Source organism: Spinacia oleracea, chromosome 2 (assembly GCF_020520425.1).
Source record: "Spinacia oleracea cultivar Varoflay chromosome 2, BTI_SOV_V1, whole genome shotgun sequence".
NCBI classification, from domain to species: Eukaryota; Viridiplantae; Streptophyta; class Magnoliopsida; order Caryophyllales; family Amaranthaceae; genus Spinacia; species Spinacia oleracea.
Window position 1 is genome coordinate 35,750,966 of NC_079488.1, and position 23,567 is coordinate 35,774,532.

The 23,567-nt window shown below is 37.0% G+C and overlaps 1 long non-coding RNA gene across 3 annotated transcripts; it reads right to left on the reverse strand.

Moving 5' to 3' along the window:
* Positions 1–3,874: 3,874 nt before the first annotated feature.
* On the reverse strand, positions 3,875–18,226 carry LOC110798035 (uncharacterized). Of its 3 annotated transcripts, none has more exons than XR_008927021.1 (6): positions 17,646–18,226; positions 16,051–16,153; positions 14,987–15,038; positions 4,538–4,561; positions 4,065–4,127; positions 3,875–3,966 (listed from the first exon to the last, which is right to left on the reverse strand). It is a non-coding gene; the product is annotated as an uncharacterized lncRNA (long non-coding RNA). The 3 variants fall into 3 exon arrangements; XR_008927022.1 differs by having other exon boundaries at positions 4,065–4,434; XR_008927020.1 differs by having other exon boundaries at positions 4,065–4,561.
* Positions 18,227–23,567: the final 5,341 nt, after the last annotated feature.

Genomic DNA, 23,567 nt, shown 5'->3' on the forward strand with positions numbered 1-23,567 from the left:
CACTTCAGAACCTGCAAAACAGTACATATACAATGTATACCATTCACCCATTCATTATCATGAATGGCCCACATAGATGGTTAGTAAAACATGTTATGCATCACATAAATATTTGCAGCAATTAATCAAGGGCACCAATAATATACCAATTATTCAGTCCTTATTAATTCTAATCAAGTTGTTTTAACCTTAAAGGATTTGTAGACCTAATCAAGAGTTTATGACTAAAAAATGCTCCCACTCAAACCAATAACTTTATATGCTTTACTAATTTTAAACATAAAAATGTATTTCTAGTCTAACCGGAAACATACAAGTTTAATTAAAATTTAAAGCTCATATAAAATTATAATCGAATCCATTTAATTAATTTATTTTCAGTTGAATTAAACGAATTTAAATTAATTCAAGGTTTAATTTTAGTAAAATAATTAGTATAAATTAAAATTTATAATAATTATAATATTCAAAATTAAAATCCGAGAAAACAATTTAAATTATTAATTTTAAAATTAATTAAAATTATTTCCGAACTGAAAATCTTAAATTAAAATTAAAACGAACCAATCGGGTCAAGACAAGGCCATGGGCTTGGGCCCATGCCTCGTCAAGTCCAACAAGCAACAAACCCCTTGTCACTCGATTGATCGTACCGCAAAGCCCAAGTAACAACGCACCAATGCGTCAGGCCCTGCGAGCTACGCTTGCGCGCAGCCCACTCGCCCATCGCCTTGGCGCGCTGCTGGGCAACGCTCGCTGGACAGGCCAGCCAACGCTGCCCGCGTGCACGTTGTGCTGTGCTTGTCGCTGCCTTGGCTTCTGCCTTGGCGTGCTGCTGGGCGAGGCAACGCACGTTGTGGCGCAGCATCTATCGCTGCCCACGCGTGCTTGCCTTGCTCGCTGCACTTTCTTTCCCATCGCCCCATCGCCCCACGTGCGTAGCACACAGCCCCTAGGCACCCATTGCCTTGTGCATGCCACGCTCGTTGCTCGCTGCATTCGTACCGCATGGGTGACGAGCTCCCTTGCTCGTCGTCGCATGTCCGCACTATACAACACCCCTTAAGGGTAACACGTAGCGTCCTTTGCTTTGTGCGTGCAACTTTTATGAGCGAGTTATATAAAAATTAAAAATTTTTAATTTAAAATTAATGACAAATTAATAAATCATATTAATTTCATAATTTTAGGGCGAAAAATCGAAAATTTATTAATCAATTAATTTCCAATTAAGATGGATTCAAATCTAGGTCATAAAAATTTAAAATTTATCACAAATTAACAATTTTTATGGTGGTTTTTAATCATGGATACCTAATTAAATCATCAATTAATTATGAAAATCAAATCAATTCTAACAAATTAATCATAATTACAAATTAGGTTGTATAATTAACAAGTCTAGGCATTCAAATTTGTTAAACATATACAATAGGTCAATCAAAATTTCAAGATTTATCAACAAGAATCGCAAATATTCAATTTAACATCTTAAATTTACAAACTTTTGCGTTCGAAAAACTAAAACCTCCGGAAAGTCATAGTTAGGCTTCGAATTTGGGAATTCTGGGTTCGGCCGAAAAATAGTAATTTTGTCAAAATTTTAGAATGCCTTTTACATGCGGAATTGACACAAAAATCACTCGATTTGGTTAAGTAACGAATAAACTGCCGAAAAACTGCGTACATATAATTAAATAAACGCAATTTGCAATTAATTAACAATTACGAAAATTAATCACCCCTTTTAATTCTTTGCAAATTTGTAAAATTTAACCATGTCATGCAATTTAGATTATGTAAATAATAAGAGGCTCGTGATACCACTGTTAGGTTATGATACACACTACTACAAAAATGGGCAAAGAGACCCGTCCAAAATAGCCGAAGAGACCTCCTTAAAGGGGGTATCTAGATGGGGGGGTCTCTTTTTAAAAGAGACCCCCTCTCCTAGAGGGGGTCTGTTTGTTAAAAGCTAGAGACCCCTTACGTAAGAAAAGGGGTCTCTTATATAAAGTTTGTCAAAAATATTTTAGAGGGGAAAGAGACCCCTTTTTAGAGATATGGGATCTTTTTGTTAAAAATATTCAGACCCCATAGGTAAGATAGGGGGTCTCTTTGAATTTCTTTAATTTTTTTATTCACGAAATTAAGACCCCATATCTCAGATATGGGGTCTCTTTGAAATTTTTTAGTATTATAACTAGAGAGCTCTTTTTATACATAACGGGTCTTTTTTCATTTATATTTTTTAAAAACACATTAGATAATAGCAGGTATAAACCTGTAGTTTACTTAAACCTGATGCTATTAAACTTTAAACCTGCTGTTAAACGTGTTTACACCTGCTGCATTCAGAAGTCGTGTTAAACTTGTAACTTACACCTGCTGCTATACCATTTCGTATTAATTCATTAACAATTCCATAATAATCCATATTATTACCAAAAATATATTTCAAATAAATAATGTTCAAAACGCAAAAGTTTTACATTAACTGTAGTTTCCATAAACGTAAAAGCTTGACATCATAATTTCCAAAAACGTAAAACAAAAGGTTCTAAAATCTAATCATTCACACCAATTTACCAATAACTGGAATCGAAACTCATGGAGTTATTTCCATACCAACATCTTTGTTTTCTTCGTCTTCGTCTTCATCTTGCTTGAGAAAATACTCGACCCACACGTCTCTAACCTCATCCACATTTTCCGATGAATAAGTTTCTTGAGAAAACTGTAAATAAGTAAAAATAATTAGTACTATTATTTAAGCAAATGCATAGTTAGTATTTGTTTGAAAAGAAAGAAATTCTCCGAACTATATCAAATATATAATTTTTACAGTCTGATAATAATCTTAATCATATATTGCGCATTGAGCTAACACAGTTTAATAGAAAATTGAGTTAAACCATTAATTAAGTGATTAGAAGCTAGCTACAAGCGCAAACTTAGTCAAATTTGACAAAATACAGTTTAGTGCAATGAAGTCGGACTACTGATATAAGAAGAAGAAGAAGAAGAAGAAACACCAGAGATAGCGCAAGTGAGGAGAGGAAGTGGAATAGAAGAATTTTATAATTCAAACTTATCAAACACTAAAAAATAATATGAATACAAAGTACATTATTTAAAACACAAAAAAATTGCAATAGGGTATTAAAATAAACCTATGATAAGAAAATATGTTATGCTGAAATCTTGGATTATAGTATATAGCTTAAGATTGGTCTCTATATAAGATTGTAAAGGGATGAGATGAGAACAAAATAGACAAGTCTTTGGGTTTTGACTACAAAGTATTCAGTGAGCAGATAAAACCAACACATAAACTGGACGACAAAATAATAAGCGAGAGAATAAGTGAAGCTTTCGAGGTGAAAGAACGTCGTGGTGAGTGTAAGTGTATCTCACCTTTATGTGTTTGGAAGGGAGAAAAATTTGGTGTCTTGTCTTTGTGTTTACTTGGATTTGGTGTCTCGTCTTGTCTTCTGTATCCTTTGTAGCTGCTGAGTAAGTTAATTTGCTCATTCAGCTTATCAAAAGAAAGAAAATACGTCTTTGGATGATGAGGTATGGTGTTTACCACACATCACAAAGAATGGACAGTCTTACAAGAAGCTGAAGGGAAAGGAATCAAGTATGTGAAGTGTACCATGCTGCAGATGCAATTCACTTAAACAAGTGAGAAAAAACCTTCTCTTATCAGGAGCTTACATTGTATCAGATCTAATGATGCATGATGATCTCACTAAATTGTTGTTGGTTTAAACACTTTTCCTCAACCTAATCCATATCCGGCTCCCACAAACTAAAAGTGGATAGCTGATCAGATGCAAGGAGATCAGAAGTAAAAATACCTGGAAGATCCCAAGGGTGAATCACAGAAGATGACTTCTCCACTATTGAAGGGATTTCACTCTCCACAAAATAGATAGCAGTAGAAACAGGAACTTGCACAACCTGTGAAACAAGACTTGAGCAATCAATCAACCAACACCAAACATACAAATACTAATAAACAACTATGACCAATAACTAAAGGGCTAAAATATTATAACCTTGTCTTCTCCACGGCTGCCGATCTTATTCTTTGAAGTACCATGCCCACCCCATCGTCCATTCTGCAAATTAGCCACAAGGATATCATCTATAATGAATGAATTAATTGTTCCATGACCTAAAATACAGCAATAGCAGATACATAGAATACGATGTTAATCACATCACCGCCTTTTCACCTGTAAAATAAGGGGAATATAGATTGTGTTATCGGTAAAACTATGATTCCTATTAGAAGGTGATCACCATTAAAAGTGAAATCACTAATCATTCTGAAATCAAGTTAGAGTCAAACCCACCATCAGGCTTGCCATACCGATCAGTTCAACTACGTCACAAACTTCCATTCCCACTTCCACTGTCACCTCCCTTAACATGCAATCTAAACCGGTCAGCCATTCTACGCTCTTGAAATAAAATTATAGTAAATTAGAATGAAAGAGGAGAACGAAGGTCAGAAGATTTTGCTCACCTAAGCTAGTTAAAGAAATCACACCTTGTGTTAGGTTATGATACATATGACACTACATAGATCATGCGGAAACAACCATTAACCCAGGACAACATATTATTTACACATAATCATATAGCATAATTTAGATGCATACTCTTTGTTGCGTGCCCTCCCTAGCTGCGCCCGAACCGAACAAGAACAAGTCTTTTAGGACTCCAAGTGTCGTCCCTCCGTAGATAGTCCACAGCACGTCCGGATCCGCCTTAAGATTGACCAACTAGAATCGCCCTTAAGGTACTAGAAAATTTCGGCACTTTTGAGCAAGATGTGTGTTTTAATTTTCTCTCAAAAACTCACTTTTGAATACTTTGAAACTTGTGTATAAATTATGACCCCTAGGCCTTTATTTATAGAGTTATGGAAAAGGAATCGTAATCCTAGTAGGATACGAATTAATTGAAATTAGAATCCTACATGAATTCTATTTAATTAATTTATCCAATTAGGAATAGTAATTTAATCATACACTGACTCTTGCAGATTCAGGAATCACGCATGAGCACAAACTCACACACACACGGCAGCCACAAGGGCTGCCCATGCGCGTGCGAGCAGCAGCCCACGCAGCACGGCCCACGCATCCGTGGCCCTTGGCGCGCGCTGGGCTTGTGGCGTGCGTGCTTGCTGGGCGATGGCCCGGCTTCGTGCTGGGCCTTCGTCCGGCAGGCCTCGTCCGATGCTAATTCGTACGATACGCTTCCGATTAAATTTCCATTTCCGAAATCTATTTCCGATACGAACAATATTTAATATTTCCGATTCCGGAATTAATTTCCGTTTCGAACAAATATTTAATATTTCCGTTTCCGGAATTATTTTCCGATTCCGGTAATATTTCCGATTCTGACAATATTTCCGTTTCCGGCAATATTTCCGATTCTGGTAATATTTCCATTTCCAATAATATTTTCCGATACGTACCATGTTTCCGTTTCCGGCAACATCTACGACTTGGATAATATTCATATTTCCGATACGATCCATATTTCCGTTTCCGGCAATATCATCGTTTCCGGAGTATTCATTTCTTGCCTGTGACGATCTTAGCTCCCACTGAAACCAAGATCCGTCGGTTCCGAATATTCATAGATGGAGTATTTAATGCCATTAAATACTTGATCCGTTTACGTACTATTTGTGTGACCCTACGGGTTCAGTCAAGAGTAAGCTGTGGATTAATATCATTAATTCCACTTGAACTGAAGCGGCCTCTAGCTAGGCATTCAGCTCACTTGATCTCACTGAATTATTAACTTGTTAATTAATACTGAACCGCATTTATTAGACTTAACATAGAATGCATACTTGGACCAAGGGCATTATTTCCTTCAGTCTCCCACTTGTCCTTAGGGACAAGTGTGCATTTCCTAATTCCTTTGTCGCTCGATGCTTGCTCTTGAACATAAGGTAAGAGTTGTCATCCTTATTATGTCCAGAGGTGTTCCTCGGTTTCAGAGTTCAACTGATCAAATAAACAGATAATCATAGCCTATGATTCATCCGAGCACGGCCATGCATTTCACAGTTTCTAGCTCTCCGAGTGGCCTTGTACAACTTTTAAGCATCTCATCCCGATTTATGGGAGGACAATCCCAATCTTGCGATCTTGAGATTAGACTTCGTTTGATAGGTGATTACCTGAGCGTTGCCTTTATAGCCTCCTTTTACGGTGCGACGGTTGGTCAACGTCAAAGCAACCAGTTCTCAAACAAGTAATCTCAAATCACTCAGGTATTGAGGATTTAGTGTCTAATAATTTAATGAAATTTACTTATGACAGACTTTCATCTCTTACAGTAAAGTTTCATAGGTCTTGTCCGATACTAGTCTTCCCAAAGTAAGTATCTATGCAAATGATTATGACATTGCCATGTCCACATAGTTCAAGAAACAGAACTACTAGTCATCTTGCATTCTAATCGTCTAACGTTTTCTATGCGTCCAATTTTACAGAAAACTCCGACTAGGGACCATTTTCAACCTTGACATTCAAGTTCACTTGATAGACATTTCTTAGTCACAGGACTGGTCCTGACAGTCTATCTTGAATATATCGTCAAATTGAAGGGACTCATCATTTAATACTAAACCAAGATTAAATGGAATATGAAAATACATTTCATATATGATAAATGTTCAACCCAAATGTTTTATAACCATGGGCCTCAAACCCATCTTCTAAAACAATTCATGGAATTCAAAGCTATGCTTGATTTCCAGTGCTACAACGTGAGTGTTGCTTCTCACTTGTTGCATAGGTTTAGTTATCATGCTTTGCCAATCTTAATATCCTTTTCATCGAATGTTCTTCGAGATATGATGATAAGATCTTTTCGAGTTTGTTTATTATGTGATCTAGTCTTTCTTACTTCGATGGTGGTTTTACTCATTTTGCAATGAAGAACCATCAAGTTAGCAGACGTTTTTCTTGCTTCAAGAGTGGTTCTACGCATTTTTCAATGAAGAACCATCAAGCCAGCAGATAGGTGATCTACCCAAGTTCAGTGAAGAACTTTAAACAACCCTGTTTTATTGCTTCTTAGGCAATAATCACTTTTACTTCAACTGTATAGGTTGCTAGTGATGCTTTGTTTGGATTTACCTATCCAAGCAGTTCATAGATATGTGGAAGACTCTCCAACTATATCTTAGAACATAGAAATTATTATTTTAATTTCCCACGCAACAACTCATGGTCTCCAATCCATGTTGCCATTTCAAAACACGATGCTCTATAGCTCGTCCTTATCAATGGTTAACTCCAAAGGGTCTTGCTTGATCCTTTGCCAGTGTTTATGCGTGTAGCATCAATATTTAGCATATCTTTATTTCCTTGAATCAAGAACTATTCCTATGTACCTTTTCAAGTACCATAAGTATTCTTGATCTCAATCTAGTTGATCTTTACTTAGATCAATAGAGATTGGTATATGTTCGTCATGGCTAAAGTCATACGATACGTTTTTGGCGATCCTCATATTATATCATACATGATAAATTCTTTTGCAGAATAATTCCCAATTGAATTCTATTCTTGTAACTTTAGCTCATCTAGTTTCAGTAGATACTAAATCCAGCTAAATTCTTTGACATATAATATAGGTTTAAGAATCTTACTTAGATTCTTTGATGTTTAACTTAGTAAATGCTTATACATAGTTCAAACATCCTTTACTTAGATTTATTCACATGGGTCGAATATCTCCAATGGAGACTTTCGTGTTTGATTTAGTAAATGCCATTACTTAATCCAAAACAATATCATAAGATCTTTGTAAATAGATCTTAATACCCAGTATGTACTAAGTTTCGCCATGGTCCATTATTGATGAATAATCTCAAATCTAAGTCATTAGCATTTGAATGTTATTTTACAACAGAGAGATATGTGTGTGATTCACATAGGACCAATTAACTTTTATGTACTCCCACTAAACTTCTTATATATCTATAAGAATCATGTACATTTTATGAAACTAAAATACTTATTAGCTTCACTAAAATACAGTTCTAATTCCCAATTGCTTGCTTAAATCTGGACTTAGATTTCATAAGCTAGCTTTCCTTTTCAAGCATTTATTTGGATCCACAAATCCTATGACATACCATGTGCATAGTTTATTTCAACATTTGAGTGAGGAATACGTTTTGTCATCCAATTGCTATATGTACCAATATGCAATCTTTGCTTGAATTATAGACTTGAGCATTACGATTATGCATGAGGTTTCAACACAATCCACATCGTGAATTTGCTTGTAACTTTTAGCAACTAATCTAGCTTTGTGTGTGAACACAATTCAATGTTTGATGGTTTTTATCCTTTAAAACAAACTTGCAACCAATAGGTGTGAAACTATTCTTGCAAATCAACAAAATTTCAATTTTGTCATCAAAACATTGAGTATGTTTTATGGCCTCTAACCATTTAAAACATTTGAGTCTATATATGGCCTCTAACCATTTTAGGGAATCTGGGTTTCGTCATAGCTTTCTTACAAGTCACAAACTCATTAATCTACATGATAATAGTTTGACTGCAAGTTGTAGGTTTCTTCACTATCTAATGGAAGAATCGCATAGCTTCAATGACCTGAACTCCACGTTTCTTCACTATCTAATAGAAGAATCTCATAGTTCCAGTGACTTGAACTCTATGCCTACTAGGGTATAGAACATCAAACAATAGAATATCAATAGCCACTTGAAAGTCCTTTGAATATTCTGTTCTCCTTGAAGCACTTGTAAAGTCTTCTAAGAGATGTCTATTCTTTAAAGCCACTTCTAAAGTCCTTAAAGAATAAGTTTGGATTTTCTGAAGCACTTCGAAAAGCCTCCGGAATGTCCGTTTATGTTTGTTGTTCGCCTCGAAAACTTTCGAGGTCTATTTTCTCCCACTTGTCATTTTGGAAACGAATTTCCAAAAAGGACATTATTTCGAGCAAACAAACATTATGTTCTCAAAAATTCGTGGTAGAAACAATACCCTTGTGTCTCATTTGAATAAATCACAATGAAACATATATCTATACTTGGGCCTTAGTTTGTCGAATGACAAACACTAAGCTCCCACTGAGTTTTGCAACTCTCTAGATATATTTTATGAAAAGTTATTCTGAAATTACTTTTCAATAGCTTTGACGAATTTGGTTTAGTTTGGTGGTAGTTGAGCATTTTGTTTTAGAAATTATAGGAAAAGTCTTTATGATTCATCATTAATCGAATCAAGTACTAATTGACTTCGATTATTCCAACTAAGATATGCCATATCTTATGGAGTTAGATTGTGAAATTACAACACACAATCATTGATGATCATATTTGGTCTCAAGTAATCATTAACATGATCTAACCTAGATCTTTATGATTTCTTACCAAGTGGATTTTATGCTTCTGAATCTTTGAACTAGCCAAACAAATTCAACTTATATCACATTTGAGTAAATAAACCTATATTCACTTAAATCCATGTGAAATAATACAGTCATAAAATCTTTCTTTAGCTTTGAACTCCATTGTCTAGGCGTTCTAACAATAGTTCATATCTTTTGTTACTTTCAACAAGTAAGACTAGTAGTCTTAAAATGATCTAGAAATCAATCAACTTTCAGAAGTCCATCAAAATAGAGCTTATGAATGTTAACTTGTTGATATGGTCTAAGCAACAATGCCAAAGATTTGTGGAACTCAAATAAAGGGGTTGATTTGAACCTAGTAAAGTTCTTTAAAGAGTTTGTTTGTTTTAATCAAGCATATTGACTCAACCTGTAATTGACCATTTCATTCAAATAAACAAACGAACATTGTTTTTGTTTTTCTTTGAATGTGAGTCTTTCTGTGTTTGAAGCAGAAATTTAGGTATGCTGATTATGGAACAAAATAGCCATTAAGTTCCATCCTTTGAAAGGACTTAAAACAAACTTAGATGACCCTACAATTAATGTAGCATTGCCATGCTTCATTTCCCACTTGTAGGTCATTAGTGTATCCTAGCTTCCATTGTTTGAGTTATTACCAAAGTAAGAACCTCAAGCGGTATATGATACCAAGGAAGTTTGATTGCTAGGTCACTTCTCTTTAAACATAAACTTATAGGTAGAAACGGAATCGTAAATTCCTTTCATTGTTCCTCGTTTTCCTATTTCTTGTACCCTTTCTTATAGTTTTAAGAATTGAATTCTTTAGTGTTGACTTTTATACTTTGTTAGACATGTCCAATGTCACCAACAAGGTTCTTTACCATTTATGTTGAATATTTTGTTTCAACTAGATGATCTTACCAGAAGCTTTAAAGTTCTCTAAGCATCGATCTATTCGAATGTCTAGGGACTAGACTCATTCGAGAATTAAATGGACAAAGATATTAGGTTGTTAACCATTGGTAAAGCTGAGCGTATTAAACTCAATGCTTTATGATCTCAAAACTACAATGTATTTTGAATTCACAAGCACCAATTGGTTTGCCATTCGATTTTGATATTCGAAAACAACCATAAAAGTCGCTATAAGAAACGTACATTTTAAATTGCTCACTTTCTCTCTTTTCCGTGAATCGTTCTTGGATTCACTACCAATCGAGGAAATTTACTGTTACCTTTCTAAAAGGATTTATTGCAGTGCAAGATATTTAATTATAAACAATAATTAAAACATACATTGAAGCATGCAAAGTCTAAACATTTATCATGAATAATAACTTGAAATTAAAGCAACCATGCAATTCAAACAAGTTATTAGCATTTTATTCGATTTTATTGTTCCGGCAGGTGTGAATAAAATGATTCCAAGATCCTAAAATCATTGAAGAACTAAGCACAGTTTGTCGACTTAATCCTAAAACATTTTAGGTAAGCAAAAGCCTTTTGCTAATAGTCTAGAAACTACTCTTGGTTGATAGGTACGTCTAAGAACTTATTAGGTAAACCTATCGATTTTGCCACGACATAAAAGGACTCCTTACTTATATCGTTGAGTTTCACCAAAACTAACGTGTACTCACAATTATTTGTGTACCTTGCCCCTTTAGGACCAATAAGTAACACCTCGCTGAGCGAAAACTATTACTAGATTGATGTAAAGGATATCCAAGCAAGTGTATATTTTGGCATGGCACCTTTTAACTCAATTTTTAAGTTTGGAACTTAAGGCTCTTACTATGTTGGTTAGATTTTAAGTGAACTAAAATCCTTAATCATGCAACATAATCAAGCTTTTGATCTCATGCATTTTAAGACATATTTAAAGCAATAAATAACTTAAAACATGCATAAGATATTTGTGATCTAGTATGGCCCGACTTCATCTTGAAGCTTTGACTTCAAAGTCCGTCTTGAAAATCTCCGTGGGAGGCACCATTTTCTTCAAATAGGATAAGCTATAACTAATTACAACTATTTGATGGTACGCAGACCATATTTGAATTGAAAAATAACTTTGGTGCTTTAGACCAATTACATTCAAATTAATGGTACGCAGACCATATTTTCTATCCTATTTGGGCCATACTAGTCACTTCATAACCTGCAAAACAGTACATATACAATATATACCATTCACCCATTCATTATCATGAATGGCCCACATAGCTGGTTAGTAAAACACATTATGCATCACGTAAACATTTGCAGCAATTAATCAAGGGCACCAATAATCTACCAATTATTCAGTCCTTATTAATTCTAATCGAGTTGTTTTAACCTTAAGGATTTGTAGACCTAATCAAGAGTTTATGACTAAAAAGCGCTCCCACTTAAACCAATAAATTCATATGCTTTACTAATTTTAAACATAAAATTGTATTTCTAGTCTAACCGGAAACATACAAATTTAATTAAAATTTAAAGCTCATATAAATTTATAATTGAATCCATAAATTTAATTTAATTTCAGTCGCATTTAAATTAATTCATGATTTTAATTTTAGTAAAATAATTAGAATAAATAACATTTATTATAATTATAATATTCAAAATTAAAATCCAAGAAATTAATTCAAATTATTAATTTTAAAATTAATTAAAATTACGTGAACTGAAATTTTCAAATTAAACATTCAAAACGATCTAATCGTAACGCAAACACCCTACGCGTTGCACGCCCATGGGCCGTACGCACACAGCCATTGCTGGCCATGTGCGCGCAGCCCATGCGCTCGTCGCATAGCTGCTGCTGTCCTATCGCAAGCCTCCGCACAGCGCCCCATCGCACGCGAGCTATCGCTCGCAGTGCGCGCGCGCGAGATCGCTCGCTGGGCGCGCTGGCTCGCTCGCTGTGCGCGCGAGCCATCGCTCGCTGGGGCGCGACATCGCTCGCTGGGCGAGCGACATCGCGCGCTGTGCGCGCGAGCCATCGCTCGCTGGGGCGCGACATCGCTCGCTGGGGCGCGACATCGCTCGCTGGGCGAGCGACATCGCGCGCTGTGCGCGCGAGCCATCGCTCGCTGGGGCGCGACATCGCTCGCTGGGCGAGCGACATCGCGCGCTGTGCGCGCGAGTTGTGCTGGGCGCAGCGCTCGTGGCACGCGAGCTTGCGCTCGCTGCGCGCGAGGCTGCGCGTACTTGTGCGAGGCAGCGCGCGTTGTGGCGCAGCTCGCTTGCTGCCCACACGCGACTGCCTTGGCTCGCCCCTCGCCCATGCCCATTCGTTCATTGCTCGTGGCACACGACACAAGGCAGGGCTGCTGCCTTGTGCTCGTGCACTACGCCCTTGCTCATTGCATTCGTGCCGCACGGGCGACGAGCTCCCTTGCTCGTCGTCGCATGCCCGCATTATACAACACCCCTTAAGGGTAACACGAAGCGTCCATTGCTTCGTGCGTGCAAGTTTTATGAACGAATCGCATAAAAATTTAAAATTTATATTTAAAATTAATGACAAATTAATAAATAATATTAATTTCATAATTTTAGGGCGAAAAATCGAAAATTTATTATCCAATTGATTTCCGATTGTTATGGATTCAAGTCTAGGTCATAAAAATTTAAAATTTATCGTAAATTTACAATTTTTATGGTGGTTTTTAATCATAGGTTTCTAATTAAATTACAATTAATTATGAAAATCAAATTAATTCTAAATTATTCTAATTTTCAACAAATTAATCATAATTACAAATTAGATTGCATAATTAACAAGACTAGGCATTCAAACTTGTTAAACATATGCAGTAGGTCAATCAAAAATTCAAGATTTATCAACAAGAATCGCAAATATTTAATTTAACATCTTAAATTTACGAAATTTTGCATTCGAAAAACTAAAACCTTCGAAAAGTCATAGTTAGGCTTCGAATTTGAGAATTCTGGGTTCGGCAGAAAAATACTATTTTTGTCAAAATTTTAGAATGCCTTTTACATGCGGAATTGACACAAAAATCACTCAATTCGGATGAGTAACGAAGAAACTGCCGAAAAACTGCGTACGTATAATTAAATAAACGCAATTTGCAATTAATTAACAATTACGAAAATTAATCACCCCTTTTAATTCTTGCAAATTTGTAATATTTAACCATGTTCATGCAATTTAGATTATGAAAATAATAAGGGGCTCGTGATACCACTGTTAGGTTATGATACATATGACACTACATAGATCATGCGGAAACAACCATTAACCCAGGACAACATATTATTTACACATAATCATATAGCATAATTTAGATGCATACTCTTTGTTGCGTGCCCTCCCTAGCTGCGCCCGAACCGAACAAGAACAAGTCTTTTAGGACTCCAAGTGTCGTCCCTCCGTAGATAGTCCACAGCACGTCCGGATCCGCCTTAAGATTGACCAACTAGAATCGCCCTTAAGGTACTAGAAAATTTCGGCACTTTTGAGCAAGATGTGTGTTTTAATTTTCTCTCAAAAACTCACTTTTGAATACTTTGAAACTTGTGTATAAATTATGACCCCTAGGCCTTTATTTATAGAGTTATGGAAAAGGAATCGTAATCCTAGTAGGATACGAATTAATTGAAATTAGAATCCTACATGAATTCTATTTAATTAATTTATCCAATTAGGAATAGTAATTTAATCATACACTGACTCTTGCAGATTCAGGAATCACGCATGAGCACAAACTCACACACACACGGCAGCCACAAGGGCTGCCCATGCGCGTGCGAGCAGCAGCCCACGCAGCACGGCCCACGCATCCGTGGCCCTTGGCGCGCGCTGGGCTTGTGGCGTGCGTGCTTGCTGGGCGATGGCCCGGCTTCGTGCTGGGCCTTCGTCCGGCAGGCCTCGTCCGATGCTAATTCGTACGATACGCTTCCGATTAAATTTCCATTTCCGAAATCTATTTCCGATACGAACAATATTTAATATTTCCGATTCCGGAATTAATTTCCGTTTCGAACAAATATTTAATATTTCCGTTTCCGGAATTATTTTCCGATTCCGGTAATATTTCCGATTCTGACAATATTTCCGTTTCCGGCAATATTTCCGATTCTGGTAATATTTCCATTTCCAATAATATTTTCCGATACGTACCATGTTTCCGTTTCCGGCAACATCTACGACTTGGATAATATTCATATTTCCGATACGATCCATATTTCCGTTTCCGGCAATATCATCGTTTCCGGAGTATTCATTTCTTGCCTGTGACGATCTTAGCTCCCACTGAAACCAAGATCCGTCGGTTCCGAATATTCATAGATGGAGTATTTAATGCCATTAAATACTTGATCCGTTTACGTACTATTTGTGTGACCCTACGGGTTCAGTCAAGAGTAAGCTGTGGATTAATATCATTAATTCCACTTGAACTGAAGCGGCCTCTAGCTAGGCATTCAGCTCACTTGATCTCACTGAATTATTAACTTGTTAATTAATACTGAACCGCATTTATTAGACTTAACATAGAATGCATACTTGGACCAAGGGCATTATTTCCTTCACCTTGATAGGTAAAATGGATGATTGGATTCAAGAAACTAGCAATACCAGCAAACTGAAAGGATCCTAACAACAAAACAAACTCAATATGAAATCTGAGCCTGAGAGAGTTTCTTCATAGCCATAATATAATGATGTAGTGCTTCATGTTATATGTGAATGAATAAATTAAACAAGTCCCTGTTGGTATCCTTGCGATATACTTCATATGAAGTATTGAGCATCCGGAAGAAAAACAAAAACCTTGAGAAAAATACATTTGACATAGAAAAGGAAAAAGAATTTCAAACATAATAGGGAAATACATCGAGCAAGCTCTGTTTTCAATCTAGGAAAGCCTCCAAGCAGTACTCATCTCCAAATGATTCAAATTTACAGCAAAGCGCAAACAAGAACATAAGAATAAAGATAACAATACTATTTTAAATATGATCTGAGAATCCAACAAGCAGCTTATATGTGGAAAAGAAACACGAAGCACATAAGACAGTTAAATATCATACGATTTAACTACTAGAGCTAAGCCTTGCATTATTCCACAGATTCCTCCAAGCTTTTTGCCACTGGACACATTAGTCCTCAAAAACCTATTCATGCAATTAACTCCTAAGCAAGCTAAATCAACAAACAACAACATCAGGTAAAGATGTTCTTTCTTAAGCTAAATTTCATTTTAGGATCTTCTTACACTTAAACGTCACAACTCACAACATAAATATATAGCAAATCTTATATTTTAACAAGTTTTGAAACACAGGAATGGACCTCCTGAGCTTGTTCATTTAAATTCAATTTCATATGCATATAACAAATAGAATTATATCACCAATTAACTCAGCTAAGAGGGGTTTATAGATCAGTGAAATGCACACTGAAGGGAAGAATTTTATACTTTGTCAACGACTCAACGTCGAAAAGCCTATCACCACATTCATCTACATTACATCCATCTAAAGCAGGCACTACTCTAGCCACACATCACACGCTAATCACCCTTATTGGCAGCCAATTCTTCTTAGATAAGTAAAAGAAACAATCTGCAAGTTTCTCAAACAACAAGAAACTACCTTATGATTGTAGCCTTTTGCCGAACGAGACAGATTGGTACTATCTTCTGTTGTCAGCGCCTTTTAAGATTTTCTCATATTCAGCCTTTTCTATTGAAGTAACCTGAGTATGATAGGAAAAATATAAGTTATATATCAAGCAACCATGGAAACGGAAAACAAACACATAGCAGAGAGACTATCAACTGCCTATATTAGTAAGAAGCAACAATGGGAACACAAATACGTAGCAGTGTTATTATCGACTGCCTATAATGCAGCAACAACGGAAACACTTCCAGAATACAAACACATAGCAGATCTACTATCGACTACTCATAACAGTAAGCAGCAACCAAGGAAATTAAAACAGATCCAATGGTATTAACCTACACTTGTCCCCACATCTCAATCATACATATTTCAAGTTATATTTTCATTTTCATAATGAGCCAAAAAAGAAGATAACTCCAGGGGAAAGGATGAGAAAAGAAGATAGCCTCACTGTGTCACATGTATATGCTTGTCAGTACAGAGTCCATATGATAGATTACAATCGGAAAAAGTCATAAACTGCAAAATTACATAAACAGAATGCCAAAGAACAAAACTTTGATCTGACAACAGCTGAAAAATAGACACAAGAAAAGGTTTAACTGGACTTCAAAGACAGTGTTCGAACTTTTTTTTTTAAGGGAATGACAGTGTTTGAACTTAGCAATGCCAAAATTTCTTCCTGGCACATTTCAACAGAAAAACACAGTAGCAAACAACTAAACTCAAATCATACAACACATTTGAACCAATTAGATCAAAATGGACATGGAATTGCATCTCAACAATGAACACATATTATTGGCCACTGCCACAACAATAGACTATCAGATCAGGTCGAAGAAGACAAATTAAAATCAACAAAGGTCAATGTTGTAAAAAAAAGAAAAGAAAAGAAGGAAGACAGGGCTCTATGCTGAAACTCTCAACCCCGAGCTCTATGCTTTTTTTCCTAAAAGATAAAAGACGAGTATGTTTTCTTACCGTAATAGAATCATACAATTAATCTAGGTTTACACATGTTGAAGCCATATTATTGTTTTTCAAAGGGAAAATACAATAGATAATGTAATTTGGAGAAAACATAAGAACTTATTCAGTCTATCAACTGCAATACTCTTTCTCATTCGACTCTTTTTTTTAATCTTACTGGGAAAAGGAGAAGAGGAACAGAACAAGCATTCTGCAGTCTGTACAACAAAAGCATTTTCCCAGAAACATATTGCTGATCAAAATGTCCCCGTGTAGAACAAGTATGTAAACATGACAAGGTGGAAATCATATTTTCCCGTGAAACTGGAAAAATCCTAACCCACAATTGCAATTACATGAACATTTAAACACAAAATTTCAGGAATTGAAATTTCACAAATTCAGGGGGGGAAAACCCAACTTCGTAGGAGAAATTGAAGTTGAAAAATTCAGAAGAAAAAAACCCCAATCTTGTAGCAGAAATTACAAATTGAAATCGAAAATCGAATAAACCCACAAGGTATTCAGAAATTCAAAAAATAAAATTAAAGAGAAGAAGAGAATGAAGAGAGTGTTGAGAAAAAAAAAACCTAAATTTGTAGTTCGCTAGCAACGATGGTGAGGTCGCCGATGGTACGGTAGTTCTCCGGTGGTAGTGCAATTCGCCGGTGGTGGTGAGTTCGTCCATGAGTTCGCCAATGGTTGTCTTTCCTGAAACCTAGCTCTTGAATCTAAGGAAGAAGAAAGAGGCAAACACAATAGGGTGAATTTTGGTTTAGCAGTTTAGCGAAGGTTTGGGGGGCAAATGAATGAAAGTGGAGACCCGTTGGATTAAACGACGGGTCTTTCCGCATTTTACTTTTTTTTTTTTAATTATTATTTTACTTTAATTTGTATGGGAGGTGGGTCATATGATATATAAGAGACCCATTTTGTTAAATCAAGGGTCTCTGGTGTTTTTCATTTTTTTTTCACGTAAAAAAAGGACCTTTTTTATACATTAGAGACCCATTAATTCAGATGACGGGTCTCTTTATTTTTCCCTCTAATTTTAAGTGGGCCCTTTAACTCATAAGAGACCCGTTATATATAATATTAGATCTCTCATATTAAAAAGACCCGTTATGTCGATCAACGGGTCTTTTGCTAAGGGTCTCTTTGCCCATTTTTGTAGTAGTGACATATGACAAAACATAAATCATGCGGAAAACCTTAATGCCAGGAAACATATTATTTACACATAATCAGTTAGCATAATTTAGGTGCATACACTTTGTAGCGCCTCCCTAGCTGCGCTCGAACCGAACAAGAACAAGTCTTTAGGACTCCAAGTGTCGTCCCTCCGTAGATAGTCCACAGCACGTCCGGATCCGCCTTAAGATTGACCAACTAGAATCGCCCTTAAGGTACTATAATTTTCGGCTAATATGGGCAAGTAATATGACTGATTTTTCTGCTCAAAAAATACTGCTTTAATTGCATGAATACTTGTTGAAAACTCGTGTAGAAATTTATGACCCTAGGCATATATTTATAGAACCATGGAAAGGATTTTGAATCCTGTTAGAATACTAATTAATTAATTAGAATCCTTTTAGAACTCTAAATAATTAATTTTAATCTTTTAGGATTAGGATTTAATCAATGCACGAATTCCGATAGCTTTAGGATTCGTATAACACGCACACGAGCACCGCACCCAGCCTGCGCGCATGCCTCGCGGCCCACGCGAGCTGCACGGCACCGAGGCCCATGCTCGCAGCCTATTCGCTAATCCGTGCTCGCGCGCCAAGCCTTGGATGGGCCTGGCCTTGCGCTGGGCTTGGTCGAGGCCTTGGCGTGTTTGTTTGATGTGTGTGGCTTGCTGGGCGACGGCCTGGCTTCGTGCTGGGCCTTCGTCTTGCAAGCCTCGTCCGATGCTAATTCGTACGATACGCTTCCGATTAAATTCCCGATTCCGGAATTCATTTTCGATACGAACAATATTTAACATTTCCGATTCCGGAATTAATTTCCGTTTCGAACAAATATTTAATATTTCCGTTTCCGAAATTATTTTCCGATTCCGATAATATTTTCGATTATGACAATATTTCCTTTTCCGGCTATACTTTCGATTCCGGTAATATTTCCATTTCCGATAATATTTTCCGATACGTACCATGTTTCCGTTTCCGGCAACATCTACGACTTGGATAATATTTATATTTTCGATACGATCCATATTTCCGTTTCCGGTAATATCATCGTTTCCGGAGTATTCATTTACTTGCTTTTGACGATCTCAGCTCCCACTGAAACCAAGATCCGCCGATTCCGAATATCCATAGATGGAGTATTTAATGCAATTAAATACTTGATCCGTTTACGTACTATTTGTGTGACCCTACGGGTTCAGTCAAGAGTAAGCTGTGGATTAATATAATTAATTGCACTTGAACTGAAGAGGCCTCTAGCTAGGCATTCAGCTCACTTGATCTCACTGAATTATTAACTTGTTAATTAATACTGAACCGCATTTATTAGACTTATCATTAAATGCATATTTGGACCAAGGGCATTATTTCCTTCAGCTTACACGATAATTGTTTTGGACAAATCGACCAAGGTTCCCATTAATTTGACTAAAGCGAAGCGATCACCACTTTCTAGCAAATTCAATGTTCTAATATGCTTGCAAACCCGCCAAAAAATTATTATCATGCTAGAATTTTCAATGCTTAAACGATTCTTGTATTGAATATTTCCAAGCTAAAATCGATTTAACAAAGTGTCTCATCCCGAATCCAGATATCTATCTGGTTTTCGATTCCTAGCCTTATCCATGAGTCATGGTCTTTCCAAACTAACTCTTAAATTTTTGGTGGCGACTCTATCGAAATTCAATGTCCAAACCCTTTGGGGCATCTCTTTTGAAATTTGATTTTTCAATGTTAAAAAACTATTACAACCTTGAAGGCAAAATGAGGTGTTTCATGAACTTCCCTAATTTTCTTCTCCTCAATAACCTTCATCTTACCTAGTTTACACCATTTTGGAGCCATTACAATAAGTGATTTCTTTTAACAATTAATTCTATTCCACATTCACAAACCGTATCTACAAACCCCCAAACAAATACAAGTGCATGTTTGCAAGTTCAAATCCAACAATAAAGAAATCCAACAACACCAATCCACAATCGTTCCAATAATCAATCTACTAATATGAATAAATTTACAAATAAGAGTATGTATTATCGAAAAATTGATAGAGGACTAGATGGGAAGAACGAGAATTCACCATAGACCAATCGAACCAAGAAATTGGTATACCCCTTGGCCGAAAAACTAACCGAATTCGACCCACTCCACTTGCCCTCTCGAGCTTCGTCATCTCCTCCAATGGTGATTGATATTGATGCGAAACCAAAAAAATGTGTCTTAGCTTTAAAAATTTGTGGTAGGGTTTCGAATTTGTGGTTGATTCTAAGAATCTTGAGTGGAATAAGTAAGAAGTAGAGAAATGAAAATATTTTCATGAATAACAATAGGGTTTGAGTGGTTTAGAGAGAGAGAGAGAGGGTTTGAGTGGTTTAGAGAGAGAGAGAGAGAGAGAGAGAGAGAGAGAGAGAGAGAGAGAGAATTTTCAATGTTTGGGACTAGCTGAAAATTAGGGGAGAGAGGAAAAAAGTTGGGGTTTCTTTCTACTCCTTAACCGTACAGCTATGCACGGGTCGTGCATCTCTGTTTCACCCTTTTCTCTTCAATACTCTTTTTTCTCGCAAGTCGATGCACCCTATTTTGCATATCCTTCTTATTTTCCTGTACTAAACACTTACAACCGATCAACCAAGCCTAAGAAACTACAGAAGTAATAAATACCATGTGTTGCCTCCCATGAAGCGCTTCTTTGAAGTGATTAGCTTTCACCATTAGCTTTCACCATTAGCTTGAATTTCTTTGAAGTGATTAGCTTTCACCATTACCATTTTCGGTCCTCTCCTCCTCAATCCCTCATTTTTCCATAATTCCTCCTCAAATCAAAAAAAATTCAAATTTTCTTCATCTCCATTACACAAATTCACCATCTATTTTCACAAAAATCACCCATCCCCTCATATTTGTAGATTTTACAAAGCTAGGGTTTGAAACCCAAAATTCACAAGTTCTTCAAATTTGGGATTCTTGGAGCATTTAGGAGCTTGATATTGTTCTTGGGGGCATTTGTTCATCATTTCCACTCTTGGTTTGGTATACTTTGTCTCCACTATTTTATTTTTGCTCTTGTTCTTGGATTTTCATTTGTTGAATTTGGTGGATGAGTTTGTGGGTGATTGTGGTTGTTGTGCATTTTTGGTGATTGTGTTGGTCTTGTTGCAATTAGTTGTTGTTTCCATTGGTGTTGTTAGGTGATTGTTTACTTAGGTGATAATATGGTGTGATTTTTGAATTGTTGAAGTGGGGATTGTTGTGGTTGTTTGTTTTATAGAGATTGTTGGTGTGGAATTTTTGGGTTCTTTTTAGTATTACCTTGTGCAACAATGTTTAGAAGGAAGAAGTCTAAGAGCTCCAACGCACCCACTGGGTCAAGAAGAAGGGTGGTTAGCCCTCCCAATATAGACATTTTGGGGATTGAGTTTAGTGAGCAGGCTTCGTGGGATTATTTCTTGGGTCTCAAGGACCGAACAATCCGACTCACGAGGTTCTATGATGCCAAGGAGGTTGAGAAGTTGGGAATTAGGCCGGAGGTTGAGTATTTGCTCCGGAGTCTAGGGTGGGAGCGGTTCATGTCATGTCGGGCCGATACTTATCGGGCCTTGACCTTGGAATTCATCTCCTCAGCCCGCTTGAATGTCGTGGATGAGGTACCTCAATTAACATTCCAAGTATTCGGGGACTCCCACACCCTAACGGTGTTAGGTTATGAAGAATACAATAATATAATTCACTCGGAAAAACCATAAAGCCAGAATCCAAATTAATTGCCACATAGTCAATTAGCATAATTTAGGTTACATACAATGTGATGCGTGCCTTCCCTACCTGCTCCCGAACCGAACAAGAACAAGTCTTTAGAGCCCCATACGTTGCCCCTCCGTAGAAATTATATTCCACAACACGTTCGGATCCGCCTTAGGTTTAACCAACTAGGATTTTACTTAAGGTTTTATGTATTCGGGTTAGGCTATATTATGTTCTCCCTTGAACACAATGTAAATAAAGAATATGATTTTCAATGTATATAGTTATGAGGGCCTAGCCTCATATTTATAGGGTAGGAAATAAGGAATTTGAGTTTTACTAGGAAAAGAATTACCAACCCTACTAGGATTGAAATTCTTATCCAATTAGAATTATAATAATAATTAAACTCTTAATTAAATCAATTCTAGTAGGACTAGTAATACTTAATCCAAAGTTACTTGGGAATTAAGCAATAGGACTTTTCTTGGAGCCACAGACGAGGCAACCAACGCAGCTACAATGGGCCACGTTGGTGCGCGCGTGCCTGCCTGGGCCCATCCGCGGCCGCAGCTGGCCAGAGGCCCAGCGCGCTGCAGCCTTGCCTAGGCGGGCTTGCATCGCTGCTGCCTAGCTTGCTTGGCGCGGCCCAGTGTGCTGCTGCTGCTTTGCTTGCTTGGCGCGGCCCACCGTGTTGCTGCTGCCTTGCTCGCTTGGCGCGGCCCACTGTGCTGCTGATGCATTGCGGCTGGGCGCTGACGCTGGGCTTCGTGCTCAGTGTTATGCGCTCGGCCTTTGCTTTTCGAGCGATGGGCCGGCTCGCTTGCCGGCTTGTCGCTCGTCGAGCTTCCGATTCGTTTTCCGATTCCGGAATCCATTTCCGTTTCGAACAAATATTTACGTTTCCGTTAATATTTCCGATTCCGGAAATAATTTCCTTTTCTGACAATATCTCTGATTCCGATAATATTTCTGTTTCCAGCAATATTTCCGATTCCGTTAATATTTCTATTTCCAACAATATTTTCCGATACGAACCATGTTTCCGTTTCCGGCAACATCTACGACTTGGAAAATATTTTTATTTCCGACATGAACCATATTTCCGTTTCCGGCAATATTATCATTTCTCGAGTATTCTTTATTTAGCATTTTGACGATTTCAGCTCCCACTATAATCGAGATCCGTCGTTTCCGAATTATCATAAATGGAGTACTTAATGAATAATATATTAACTTAAATACTTAATCCGTTCACGTACTATTTGTGTGACCCTACGGGTTCAGTCAAGAGTAAGTTGTGGATTAATATTACTAATTCCACTTGAACTGAAGCGGCCTCTAGCTAGGCATTCAGTTCACTTGATCTCACTGAATTATTAACTTGTTAATTAATACTGAACCACATTTATCATAGCATTAAATGCGTACTTGGACCAAGGGCATTATTTCCTTCTGCCTTCCACTTGTCCTTAGGGACAAGTGTGCATTTCCTAATTCCTTTGTCGCTTGATGCCTGCTCATGAACATAAGGTAAGTGTAGTCATCCTTATTATGTCCAGAAGTATT